The sequence below is a fragment of the Nomascus leucogenys genome, chromosome 15 (assembly GCF_006542625.1).
Source record: "Nomascus leucogenys isolate Asia chromosome 15, Asia_NLE_v1, whole genome shotgun sequence".
In the NCBI taxonomy this organism is placed as follows: Eukaryota; Metazoa; Chordata; class Mammalia; order Primates; family Hylobatidae; genus Nomascus; species Nomascus leucogenys.
The window spans coordinates 66625895-66640561 of NC_044395.1; the positions used below are offsets into that span (position 1 = coordinate 66625895).

The 14667-nt window shown below is 40.0% G+C and overlaps 1 pseudogene; it reads left to right on the forward strand.

Moving 5' to 3' along the window:
• The first annotated feature begins 11337 nt into the window (after positions 1-11337).
• LOC100590562 lies at positions 11338-12280 on the forward strand (annotated as a pseudogene).
• The last annotated feature ends 2387 nt before the right edge of the window (positions 12281-14667 follow it).

The window sequence follows — 14667 nt, forward strand, 5'->3', positions numbered from 1 at the left end:
CTGAAATGTCATTCTTCAGTTTCCAAAATCTTGCTGCAGATAATATGTTTCCATACGTCCAGTAAAGAAGGTCATGTCTAGGCTCAGCTGTCCTTGATAAGAGACGACCTTATGATGTTCAGATCTTTTTCTCGTAATGAAACACTTGAGTCTACCATTGCATTTACCAACCTAGGTACTTTTTTTTTTTTTTTTTTTTTTTTTTTTGAGACGGAGTCTCGCTCTGTCACCCAGGCTAGAGCGCAGTGGCGCAATCTCGGCTCACTGCAAGCTCTGCCTTCCGGGTTCACGCCATTCTCCTGCCTCAGCCGCCCGAGTAGCTGGGACTACAGGCGCCCGCCACCACGCCTGGCTAATTTTTTGTATTTTTTAGTAGAGACGGGGTTTCACCATGTTAGCCAGGATGGCCTCGATCTCCTGACCTCGTGATCTGCCCGCCTCGGCCTCCCAAAGTGCTGGGATTACAAGCGTGAGCCACCGCGCCCGGTCCCTTTTTTTTTTTTTTTTAAGTCTTTTTGCAAACACAGGATGAGTAGTAGAACTACCTAGGATAGCAAAGACGCAAAACTTTCTTAAAGAAATATATTGTATTAGTCGGGGTTCTCCAGAGAAACAGAACAATAAGAGATATATATTTATTGTGAGGAATTGGCTTACTTGATTATAGAGGCTAAGACTTCCCATTATCTGCCATTTGGAAACCAGAGACCCAAAAGCTGGTGATATAAGTCAGTGTGGCTCTGAAGCCCTAAGAACCAGGGAGCTGATGGTATAAATGCCAGTACAAAGGCAGAAAAAGATGAGGTGACATGTCTCAGCTCAGGCACTGAGGCAGGAAAAGAAGCAAATATCTTCTTCCTCAACCCTTTCTCCTACTCACATCCTTTATGGATTGGATGATGTCCAGCAACTTGGGGGAGGGCAAGCTTTGGAGAGGTAGACATTACTGAGTCCAGCTATTCAGGTGCTAATCTTTTTCAGAAACACCCTTACAAATACAACCAGAAGTACCCTTACAAATACCACCAGAAATAATGTTTAATCCGGGCACTCTATGACCAGTCAAATTAGCATGTAAAATTAACCATCATGTATGCATTATAAATTAGGGCAGGTTATGCCACTGTACAGAATTCACATCAAGATTTGTAGGACTGTGAAGAAAGGAATAGTGTGAAAGTGCCTGGCTTGAGATTGATATAGACATGTATACACACTCATTCATATATCTATACATATAGGTATATATACATATAATAATATGTATAAATATAGATACACACATGAACATTATCCAAGATAATCTGCACAAATATCATAAAAAGGAGATTTTTTTTTTTTCTGAGATGGAGTTTTGCTGTTGTTGCCCAGGCTGGAGTGCAATGGGACGATCTCAGCTCACTGCAATGGCACAATCTCGGCTCACTGCAACCTCTGCCTCCTGGGTTCAAGCAATTTTCCTGCCTCAGCCTCCCTAGTAGCTGGGATTACAGGCACGTGCCACCATGCCTGGCTAATTTTTTTTTGTATTTTTAGTAGAGCTGGGGCTTCGCCATGTTGGCCAGGCTGGTCTCGAACTCCTGACCTCAGATGATCTGCCTGCTTTGGCCTCCCAAAGTGCTGGGATTACAGGCGTGAGCTACTGTGCCTGGCCAAAGAGAAACTTATATAAAAGGGTTGAAGGAGTCGATAAACTGTTAGAGTTTTCCTGATGGTCCCAAAGCTATTGAGTAGAAGATGCAGGATTAATACCAGGCCTGTGTTACTAAGCACCTGTGCTCACTCTTCTGCACCACACCACCATGGAGAAGGCAGCAGCCGATTTCCCAGGAGATGGGGACAAGGGAGAGCCCAGGAAATTCTGATCTGCAGGAGTTTTAAGAAAAACTTTAGGTGCCATCAAATGTAAATTGATATTCTGAATGCATATAGCCATAAATGAGGAAGAAGGACACGGAAGCACTTTATGACAAGTATGCTATTGAAGATGACATGCAGAAAATGTTCCCTCCCCTTGGTGTAGAGGATGAACATTCCAATTGAATGGTTACAAACTTGCATTCTGAAAACAGGTGGAATTTTACATAATGATGACATAGCCACCTAGTGGCCCTTATAATACATACCTGGCAGTGATATTATGAGAATTAAATAATAGTATATTTGTAATAACTTCTGCTATTTCATGGAACATATGCATTGACACAGAGTGGTATATGTTATTTTTTTTCTTGGATTCTTTTCTCTGACTTGAGAAAAATAATTTTAAGAATGCATATTAATTTAGTTTTGAAATAATTAACTGTTTTAAGAAATATAATAATCTGAGTAAAGGATCACAGTCCTTAACATTTTTCAATTCAATTACAAATAAATATTATATTAATGTACAGTATTTTATCCATGCAGGTAGAAGTTGCATTAGCTTTCTTTGCTACATAAAAATAGGCTATTGCAAATTTAGTAGCAAGATAAATGTAAGATAACATTTGTTACCTTACAGTATCTGTGGATCAGAAGTCTGGACCCAGCTTAGATGGGTTTTCTCCTTCACGATCTCTCCATAACGAACTCACAGTGCCAGCTGGGATGAGTTTTCATGTGGAGGTCAGAGTAGGGAAGGATCTATTTCCAAGCTAACTTAGGTTATTAGTAGAATTCAGTTCCTTGCTCGTGTAGGACCTAGGCCCTCTGATCCTGAAGACTGCCTGAAGTGTCTTGCTACACGAACCTCTCAGTAGGTAGTTCACACTATGGTTGTTGCCTCTTCAAGGCCAACAGGAGAAGGAGACTATTTTAGTGAGAAGGCCTTACATAATATAAGACAACCATGGTAGTAACATCCCATCACTTTTGCCACATATCTTTGATTATAAGCAATTCAGAAATTCTACCTACTCTAAAAAGGAAGAAATTTTATAAAGGCATGAGTATAAAGAGGTGGAAATTAGTGGGTGTCTGTTCGTTACAGAGGGGTTTGGAGAAAGCTAGTGAAACAGTTCTCTAGCCACTGCTTAGGGCCCTCTGTCAATGGGAATGGGCAGTGGGCTTCTGCAAGCCGCGTAACTCTACTCAGGTCTCTGGCCCTGATAAATACCCTGTTGTGCAGCAAGTTGTTGCAACTTCAAAGGAAAGAAAAGGGGTGTAGAGCTCCTTGAAATCACTTTGCCCAGCAGCCCTAAAGAGACCTTAGAGACTTACTTAAATGCCCTCCAGAAGTAATCTTGCTATAGTTAGTCAGCAAGACTAGCACAGTATAGGGTGACTTATTACAGACCTCATTCTTTAGAGTGCCCTGACAGCGGCTGCTGCCTTGATAACAGCACACAAGCAGCAGCAGCAACCGCATCCTTCCGGGCAGTGCCAGAAACCCTGTGGGAAGCCTGAGCTGAGCTCAAATCAGCCATCCCTGCACGGTTCCCAGAAGTTCTGGCCATAAAACAGCCATCTACCTGGGCCACTGCTCCACTCAGCTCTCCAATCTCTCCCTCCACCCCAGAAAACATGTCTAAATCTTTATAGACAGCCTCTGTGACTCATCTAGGGTGCTTTTCCCCTGCCTCTCTCAGTGGGTCTGGGGGTGAGTTAGAGGGCCCTGTTTTGCCCAGATTTCTTAGCTTGCAGAGATAAACAAAACTGGGCCTTAAGGTGATGTTCCTCTGTTCCTAGGAGGGACCAGAGGCTCTATGCCAAGGTTAACGTTCAATAAACAGACAAAAGAAAATTGTACTTCTTGGACATTTTAGATACTGGTGCACAGTTGACTATGACCCATGAGATCCCTAACACTAAGATGAGGGAAAAATAGATAATGCTTGCTGGTTTGGAGTCTGAGGCAACCACCACTGTTAAAAAAAAATTATGATACTTACTAAAGATGTACAGTAAGAAAGACTTTATTTAAAGAGTAGGAGAGATTGGACTCAACTCTAAATACAGTAAGTTCCCACCTAACATCACTGATAGGTTTTTGGAAATGGTGACGTTAAGTGAAACAACATACAACTGGTCCTCAATGTCATTTTGTTCAACTACGTTTTGTTCTAACATTGATGAAAAAAGGAAAATTGGTTTTCTTAGATGTCATTTCACTTAAACTCGCAGTTTCCAAGAACCTATAAACAACATTAAGCGAGGGCTTACTGCACAATAAACAAAGGTGCAGGGTAGGGGGTCAGTGGATAAAAAACTACTAAGAGGTTGGGTAATTTTTTGCTAAACTGACCTAACAGAGTTTTTGCTGAAGGCAGGCCAGAGTGGTAAGATATCAAGGATGCTCAGACCAAGGGTGAGGAATTTTTGATAAACCGACTCAATAAGATTTTTCATAAAACTGGATAATGCAGAGAAGAACACAAAAGTTCAAAAGTCAGGGCCCAGTTCAGAAAAGATTTCAGAGGAGCCTGACTGGAGTATGGTTAAGAAGAGTATATTTGTCACCACTCAGATTTGCCCAAGCTTGATTATGGGTGGATATCTTCAGGCCCCTGTAGCCTTTACTGCTATGGCTCCTGCTGCTGAATGTATTATCGTTACTGGCAAATTGTCTATTTGCACCTCTGCTAGTCTTAACCCCCAAACCACAATGGGAATTGCCACTGTTAGGTACATCATTTTAGTAGGGCATGTTGTAAGACTGTAAACCTACCTGACTATAGCCAGGTATAGCCTGAGCTATAGCTAACGACGTGATCATTTTAGTAGGTCTTGGGCTGGAATATAAAACGAGCCCCTCAGTGAATATTTGGATAAAGCAAATTTGGATAAAATCAGTTCTCTTCCTAATAAATTTTGTTACCCATGTGGATGCTCACTAGAGAGATCTCTACACTTGACAAAAAAACAAAACAAAACAAACAAAAAAAACAAAACATCATCAACCAGCAGACCAAGCTTGTCAACCAAACATGGAGAGTAAACTAAGTTTTTCTCCACTCCAGAATTAAAAAGCAAAAACTATATGATCATTTAAATAAATGCAGAAAAATCTTTCAATAAAGTCTAACATTCCTTCATGATAAAAACCTTGAACAGATTTGACATCAAAGAAACACCTCAAAATAATAAGGGCCATCTATGGAAACCCCACAGCCAATATTATACTGAATGGGCAGAAGTTGGAAGCATTTCCTTTCAAAAACTGGAACAAGACAAAGATAGCTATTTCAGGACTCCTACTTAACATTGATAGTGGAAGTCCTAGCCAAAGAAGTCAGACAAGATAAAGAAATAAAATGAATTCAAATAGGAAAATAAGTCAAATTATCTCTCTTCACTGATGATGTGATTCCATACTTAGAAACCCTTAAGACTTGGCCAAAAGGCTACTAGAACTGACAAATAATTTTAGCAAGATTTCAGGATACAAAACCAATGTACAAAAATCAATAGCATTTCTATACGACAAGAATATCCAGGTTGAGAATCACATTAAGAACACAACCCCATTTATAATAGCCACAAAGAAAATAAAATACCTAGGAATACAGCTAGGCAAAGAGGTGAAAGATCTCTACAAGGAGAGCTACAAAACATTGCTGAAAGAAATCAGCAGATTTCACGAGATGACACAAATAAATGGAAAAACATTCCATGCTCATGGATTGGAAGAATAATGTCATTAAAATTGCCATACTGCCTGAAGAAATTTACAGACTCAACGCTATTCCCATCAAACTACCAACATCTTTCTTCACAGAATAGCCAAAACAATTCTAAGCAAAAATAATAAAGCTGGAGGCGTCACGTAATCTGACTTCAACTATATTATAAGGCTGCAGTAACCAAAACAGCATGGTACTGGCACAAAAATGGACACATAGATCAATGGAACCAAATAGAAAACTCAGAAATAAAGCCACACACCAACAACCATCTGATCTTCAACAAAGGCTGACAAAAAAAGAAAAAAAAAGCAATGAGCAAGAACTCCTTATTCAGTAATGTGCTGGGATAACTGGCTAGCCATGTGCAGGAGAATGAAACTGGACACTTAACTTTTATCATATAAAAATTAATTCAAGATGGATTAAAGTCTGGGTGTCATGACTCTTGCTTATAATCCCAGCACTTTGGGAGGCTGAGGCAGGAGGATTGCTTAAGCCCAGGAGTTTCAGACCAGCCTGGGCAACATAAGGAGACCCCATCTCTACAAAAAATTTAAAAATTAGTCAGAGTTGGTATCATGAACCTGTAGCCCAAGACACTCGGGAGGCTGAGGTAGGAGGATCACTCAAACCTGGGAGATTGAGGCTGCAGAGAGCTGTAATTGCACCACTGCACTCTAGCCTGAGTGACAGAGCAAGACCCTGTCTCAAAAACAGAGGGTATAAAGATTCAAATGTAAGACCTCAAACTATAAATATCCTAGAAGAAAACTAAGGAAATACCTTTGTTGACATCAGCCTTGGCAAAAAATTTTTGGCTAAGGCCCACAAAACAATTGTAACAAAACAAAAATTGACAAGTGGGACCTACAGAGCTTCCGCACAGCAAAAGAAACTGTCAGTGCAGTAAGCAGGCAACCTACAGAATGGGAGAAAAATATTTGCAAACTATGCATCTGAGAAAGGTCTAGTATCCAGAATCCATAATAAATTTAAACAAATCAACAAGCAAAAAACAAATAACCAAAATAAAAATGGGCAAAAGACATGCACAGACACTCCTCAAAAGAATACATACAAGCAGCCAACAAACTATGTGAAAAAATGCTCAATATCACTAATTATCAGAGAAATGTATATCAAAACCATGAGATACCACCTCATAGTCGTCTGAATGGCTATTCTTAAACAGTCCAAAAGAAAAGAAAAAAAAAACCCAACAGATCTGGCAAGGCTGCAGAGAAAGGAGAACATTTGTATGCTGTTGGTGGGAATGTACATTAGTTCAGCCACTGTGGAAAGCAGCTTGGAGATTTCTCAAAGAACTTAAAACAGAGCTACCATTGGACCCAGCAATCCCATTACTGTGTATACACTCAAAAGGAAAATAGATCATTATACCAAGAAGACACATGCATTCAAATGTTCATTGCTGTGCTATTTATAATAGCAGACATGGAATCAACCTAGGTGCCTATCAGTGGTGGATTAAAGAAAATATGGAATGCTATGCAGCCATAAGAAACGATGATATCATGTCCTTTGCAGCACCATGAACTGGATGCTATAATACTAAGCAAATTAATGCAAGAACAGAAAACTAAATGCTGCATGTTATTCCTTATAAGTGGGAGGCAAGCATTGAGCACACATTGACATAAATATGGAAACAATAGACACTGTGGACTACTAGAGGGGGCAGTGAGCGGGGGAGATAATGAGCTGAAAAACTACCTATTGGGTACTATACTCCCACCTGGGTGCAATATACCAAGTAGCAAACCTGCATATGTGCCCCCTGTATCTGAAATAAATATTTAATTAAAAAAATTAGAGTAATAAGTGTGGAAAATATATTTTACAAATGATGAAACTATGCAGAATAATGTCCAGTAGAAATTCTCATCCCAAACCCCAGAACCTGTGATTATGTTGGGTTACATGGCAAAAGAGAATCATCAGATGAAATTTAGATGAAAGTAATTGATAAACATTAAACTAATGGATAAACCAGAGATTATCCTGGTTTATTGGATGGCTCAGATACAATCATAAGAGTTCTTAAAAGCAGAAGAGGCCTGTAATCCCAGCTACTCTGGAGGCTGAGGCAGTAGAATCGTTTAAACCCTGGAGGTGAAGGTTGCAGGGAGCCGAGATCGCACCACTGCACTCCAGCCTGGGTGACAGATCAAGACTCCATCACAAAAAAACAAAACAAAACAAAACCAGCAGAAGAGAAAGTGAGAATGAGGAAGTCAGAGGAAAATATGACTTAAAATATGGCAGAAATATAGAAGTAACATTGCTGGCTTTGAAGAGGAAAGAAAGGAGCTTCTAGAGGCTGGAAAAAGCAAGGAATCAAATTTTCTTCTAGTGTTTTCCAAAAGACATGCCGTTTTCCATACACCTTGCTTTTAGTCCAGTGAGGCTCATGCCAGACCCTGAACTACAAAACTACAGTTCATAATACATTTGTGTCCTTTTAAGCTGTGAAGTTTGTGGTAATTTTTTATAGTGAGTTTAGGACACTGATATATTCTGCTTCTAAAAAAGGGAGGTATTTGTATGTTTTAAGAACATATGAACATTTTAATCCATTATTGAGGAAATCAAAAAAGGCTCTATTAATGAGAAGATATATGATATTTAAAATATTTATAGTATGAATATACAGTATTATAAACATATCAAATATTTCCATATTGACAAAAAGATTTAATGCAATCTAAAAGCTAGTGTGTGTGTGTGTGTGCGTGTGTGCGTGTGTGTGTGTGTGTGTGTGTTGCCAATTAAGAACTGCTTATGAAACTTTCTTGGCAATGCTAAGTGACAAGAATGGCTAATAAATAAATAAAAATAAATAATTGGAGGGTTTACCTTCCAAAATTAAGTATACAGAAAATCTCAATTGTATTTGTATAGTATTGGTGCAAGTTTATACAAATACACTAATTGAGGAATACTGAACATACAGAAAACTTCTTAGGCTTTTGAGAATTCTATCTGAACTGACTGAGTTTGATTTGTCTTAGGCTGAATCCCCTAGGAATCTGATATCTACAGGCTACTACTAAACCCCAAGGTACATTCCATCTCAAGGGAAAATAGTTAATACGGTTAGTCCTATCCCTTGTGTGGGAATAGAAAATAGAGGGGCTCTGATAACCTATCATCTTCTGGGAACATGGGAAAATGCATAAATGTTTTCATTTTACCCCTTAGTAGAATTTTCATCAGCCTAAAGCTTTTACTTGCATCCTTCTAAATAGATACTTCCTACTAACCCTGTGAACCAGAAGAGAAGAGAGCCTGGTAAGTAGAAAACTGCAGTCAATTAGCAAGAAGAAAAACCCTACACTGGCTCTTTGATTTTATCAAATAACAGAGCCTTTACTTTAATCAATGTTCAAACGGAGGTTGTGTCCTGGAGGACATGGCCCTGGGAGAAATAGGTTTTTATGACACCAGTGATTCTATAATAAGGAGATAAATAATGGTCAGAGAATATTGATTTCACGTGTAGAGCAGCTAATGTGACCAGTGGTGCAAAAGGGAACTCAGAAGAAAAGAGGGACTGGGTGTTGTGGTGCATCCCTTTAATCTCAGCACTTTGGGAGGTCGAGGTGGGTGGATCGCCCCATCTCAGGAGTTTGAGACCAGCCTGGGCAACAGGGTGAGAACCTGTCTCTAAAAAAATACAATTTTCTGGGCATAGTGATACATATCTGTAGCCCCAGCTACTCGGGAGGCTGAGATGGGAGGATCGCTTGAGCCTGGGAGGGAGCGACTGCAGTAAGCTGAAAGAGCTCCTTGGGTAGAAGAAACGAGATCAGAGTAGGATTTGACTGAACCAACAAACATTAGTTTGAATGTTTTCTTTTGGCTTTCCTTCATAGTTTTAATAATTAGTTGTTAATTTTTCTCACCTTTAAATGTATTCCCTGTAACACTGGTGAAATGTGCTTCCTGTCTGGAGGCAATGAATCAGTGCTCCAAGAAGCTGAACTGCAAATTAGCACAAATTATAGAGACGTTTTGTTTTTTTCATAGTTTGTTTTAGTCTACTACTTTTTAGACCACAAGAGATCATGTGACCACCAATTTAGGGAGGACTTCCTTATGACTCTGCTGCTACATGTTCTTCCCATAAGCTGCATGCCAGTAGGAGTTCAGCCTGAATCAGACCTGGAGATGTAACTTGGAACAGACTTTCATTCAGAGGATTGCCTTTGGGCAGTGAGAGCTAGTCACGTGTCTCCCAGGAAAATATAATACGCCCACTTCAGCTAATTAATGACTGTCAGTGAAAAAATTAAGGGAGGGAAGCTCACCTATGTAAAGCTTTGACTAGGAACTTGGTAGATGTCACTAAATCCTACTTGGCTTGATCCGCTCTTCCTTATGAAGAAGGCTACAGATCCTCACCAAACATCATAATACAGAGCTGGTGTGATAGCGCACAAAATCCACTCTTTCCTTAAAAGCTTTTTGAAGGACTTTGTAAATTTGTTGGGGAAGGTAAGACCCAAACCATGGCTCATGTCCCTGGGTGCCTCTCTAATGTTGCAGTTCCCGGTATCATGCCCCTGATTCTCTTTCCTTTTCGAAAGTACCCTATAAAATAGGTCCCACTAGCAAAGTTAAAACTCAAAGGGTGTTTCCAGTGCAAAAGCTACCTTCAAGAGTGGGCTCTGTTTAGTACAAAGCTGGAGATTCTCACAGATGGGGTCCAAGCACTGGCAGGCCAGAACTGAAAACACTGGGGTAAAACTTCATTTATTATTCTTTATTTCCTCTTTAGAAGGTATGAATCTGCTCTGCTAGACTTTGCCTAGGACTAATTGCTCTTGGTGTTTTCTGTTATGAAGGCATTGTCAGACTCATGGAGAGGTAAAGTTGTCTCCTTTACTAACATCAGAGATCCTCCAGAGTTTAGGACATTGACTTTCAAGTCATAAATTATGCTCTGAACTCACTGCTCTCTGCTTGAGTCAGAGTAATGTTGTTCCCTTGTCCCTGTGTGTTTTCTGATACATACATTTTCTCATATTAACATCCCAGTAAACATACGCTCTGAACCATATTTCAATCCCTATGAAACGAAACTCTACCAAAACACACAGCGTTGGAGTCTGCCTTTTCTTTTTTCTTCCCTTTCTATTGTTTTTTCTTTTGCTTTATCCACATTCTTCAGTTTATCAGACCCATTGTCTGAAATATATTTGCTCTGTAAAAGTCAGTTGCTCCCCTTTTCTCATAGCTTATTGTCATCCAGCTTGGTATTTTTAATATTTTTATGATTCCTCTCTCCCTTCCCTGTCTCCCTACTCCTTCTCCTTATACTTGTTTTTTCCTGTCTTTAAAACCTGAGTCTATCCTTAATAATTGTATTGAAAAAGAAAAATGGTTAATTATGTTTAATCATGAAATTCCTGACCTACAAAAATAAAACCATTTCATAGATTTATTAGTAAATATCTAAGGAAATGAGGTGGGTCTGATGCCAAAGAGAAGGGGCAAATGAAGGGTCTGAGGCCAAGAGAAGGGTCAGTTTTATAGGTGTCAGCTCTTCCTGGGACAGGAGGTGCTTCAGTGTGGTTACACTGGATGTGACAGTTGCAGCCCCCAACAATGTTCAACACTGGGGTGGAACTGTAGGTTTCGCAGCCCATTCTGACAGTTGGTTTATCCTCAGGGCTCAAGAACCAGTGGATCCCAGACTGAAGAGACCATGTATAACTTGAGTTGTTATAACCCCAGTTCCTTTATCCTTGTTGGAATACCCGGCCTGGAGAAGTTCCACATGTGGATTGGGATTCCCTTTTGTGTCATCTATGTTGTGGCTGTTGTGGGCAATTGCATCCTTCTCTACCTCATTGCAGTTGAGCACAGCCTTCATGAGCCCATGTTTTTTTTCCTCTCTCTGCTGGCCACCACAGACCTCATCTTATCTACTGCCACAGTGCCCAAACTGCTCAGTAACTTCTGTCTTGGCTCCCAAGAAATAACCTTTTCCAGTTGTCTAACTCAGATGTTCTTCCTCCACTTCAGCTTTGTGGTGGACTCAGCCATCCTGCTGGCCATGGCATTTGATCGCTATGTGGCCATCTGCTTCCCCTTGAGATATACCACCATCCTGACTCCACAAGTGATCATCAAGCTTATGCTGAGCATTGTTGTGAGAAGCTTCTCCATCATCCTGCCAGATGTTTTTCTGCTAAAACGGTTACCCTTTTGCAGGACACGTATCATCCCACACACCTACTGTGAGCACATAGGTGTCGCTCAGCTTTCGTCTGCAGACATCTCCATCAACGTCTGGTATGGGTTTGCGGTACCTCTTATGACTGTCATCTCAGATGTGATCTTTATTGCTGTTTCCTATGCCTTCATCGTTTGTGCTGTGTTCCAACTCTCATCCCAGGGTGCCCGCCAAAAAAGCCCTCAGCACCTGTGGCTCCCATGTCTGTGTCATCCTCATGCTTTACACCCCTGCCTTCTTCTCCATCCTTGCTCATCGCTTTGGGCACAGTGTCCCTCGAAACGTGCTTATCCTGTTTGCCAACTTCTATGTGGCCATCCCTCCTGCTCTAAATCCTATTGTTTATGGAGTGAAGACAAAGCAGATCCAGGACAAATTTATTCGCCTCTTCTCTTTGAAGAACTCACAATGAGTGGACACTGAAGGAGAAATGTATGTAAAATTGATCTGGTGAAATTTTATGTAACATAGGATGACATAAAGATAAAGCGGTAACTCTTATTAATTTGAAATTTCAGCGTTCCACCTATGTGCAAAGTATAGGCAAGAGGGAGAGGGGAGAAAGAAAAATCTTATAAACGTCTAGAAAATAGAGGACTTTCTTGGTTTAGTTTTTTCACCACTTATGTGAAGAAGCTGATGATGAATACTGTAGAGCACTAAAACTAAAGCTTATATCTTTCCTAATGCTAATCTTAATATATTTGAAGGATACATATTTCCTAACATGGAAATTCACTCCCGTGTTTCTCAGCTTACGAATTAAAGGTAAAGCCTCTTGCCTTCCCTTGTTAAGTAGTTATCAATCCTCTCTACTATAATTCTCAAGCATACGGCTTCACACTTCTTCAGTCCAGATTCTATACATTATTAATGCCTCCTTCTGTGCCCTTTACTTTTTCCCCTTATCCATCTCTTATTACATACAGTTGCTTATATTTTGTACCTACTTTAATTGTATGTTCCAAGAAAATTCCAAACTTGGGTTTTCATAACCCTAGACCTGTATTTTATAAGTATTTATATATTTAATTAAGAAAATAATTATGAGAGGGTAATATTAGTTAATTTGGTTTACAGATGAGGAAACCAAAACATAAAGATTGCAGAAAGGTAATCAATAGATCTAGGATCTAAACCCAGGTTTGAATGATTCCAGACTCTAAACTCCTTAGCCACTAACTTCCTGGGTATCTACTCACAAAAATGGTTTACAAGCTCCTTAAAGTTAATTTCTCCAAAATTTACCTAGAAACTTGCTATCTTCCTCTCTTTCTCAAAAAACAAAAACAAAAACAAAAAACAAAAAACAAAACAAAACAAAAACCTCTTTCTTTTCTGTCTTCCTTTATGGTAAATAGCACTATCAAAAACAGAAATTTCCAAGCAAGAAATCTATCGTTTACTCTTTATTTCTCCTAAATTACTCTCAAAGAAAATTAAGTCAACATTAAGTTTAATATTTGAGTTTGAGGTGCTTGTAAGTTATTCCAGTGGATACATTCATAACATTTTTACCTTTATTATGGCTGTTGAGCATGACTGTGCTCTAATCTATTATCTGTCTCTCTGAAAGTATTCCAAAATCTTTTTGAAGGGGTTCCAATCTTGCTCCATCCAATCCACTCTCTCTATAAAAGCCAGAGTGATCATTTTACAATTCACATATGTTATGACACTTTGTACCTTGAAACTCTTCAGTGGTTCTATTGTCCTCAGGGTCGTGCATAAGTACTGTCCTTCCTTAGGGTCATTGCAGGGAATGCAAGAATGAATGAAAAGAGCAACCTCCTGTAAAACTAACAGCTTTGCACTTCATTTACATTTATTCATATTTTATTTATGTTTATTTACACTTTATTTGCACTCCCCTGACTCTTAGAATAAATAATTCCAGAAGTGATGTTTTTCTTTTATGTTGTCATACTCAGTGTCCTGTTTTTTTTTGTTTTATTTTACATAAAATAAAACTTGGTGTGGGTGGAGTGTGTGTTGGGTGGAGTTGGGTAGGATCCATTCAAGATCCTGTTAGGAAACTATCCCAAGATAACACCACCTATTTCTTAAGACCTCCACTGCAAAAGAAGACATACATTGAATCAAGATGAACATATTAAATTACTTGAGAGGAAGAAGTGAAGAGTAAAATGGGCATTCTGAGATAAGATCCTGTGTGTATGTGAGTGTGTGGTATGTGTGTGTGTCTGGTAGATGTTGATATTTTGTTTGCTTTTGCCATGCCTTGTAGCCAGAATAGACACATGCAGAGGCTGCTTTATTTATGCCACTATTAAAAATTGATATATTTATTTGCTTATATATTTATCTATCCACAGCTATATTATTGATGCAGAATTTTTCTCAGCCACTTTTGCCAGCCAGAGACCTCTGGTTGGTGATGCCCCTGCCCAGGCCTTGCTCAGGCCAAGGTTTGCCACAGAAGATGCCCCATATATTCAGCCTGCTGGGCCATTCCCGGCCTGCACTCTGGTGCAAATCCCGCAGTGGCTGTGACTGTGTGCTCAGCCCCTGGCAGGAGAGGGTGGGTGAGCGAGAAAGTGTGGGGTCTGGCCAGCTGTTCTGAGTGCCAGCACAGTAGCAGGCTCTGTGCAGGGCTTGCAGCCAGAGCAGGGACCAGGAGTGTCACAACCCACTCTTGCGATGGACTCTGGCATCCAGACAAAGGGAATGTGGTGGTGCCCAGGCAGGGGTGCCCACGACCCTGAAGCCTCAGAGGGGATGTTATAGTGTGCTAATTAGCTCTTTTAGTCCTGTTATCTGCAGCCTGATAGATGGCAG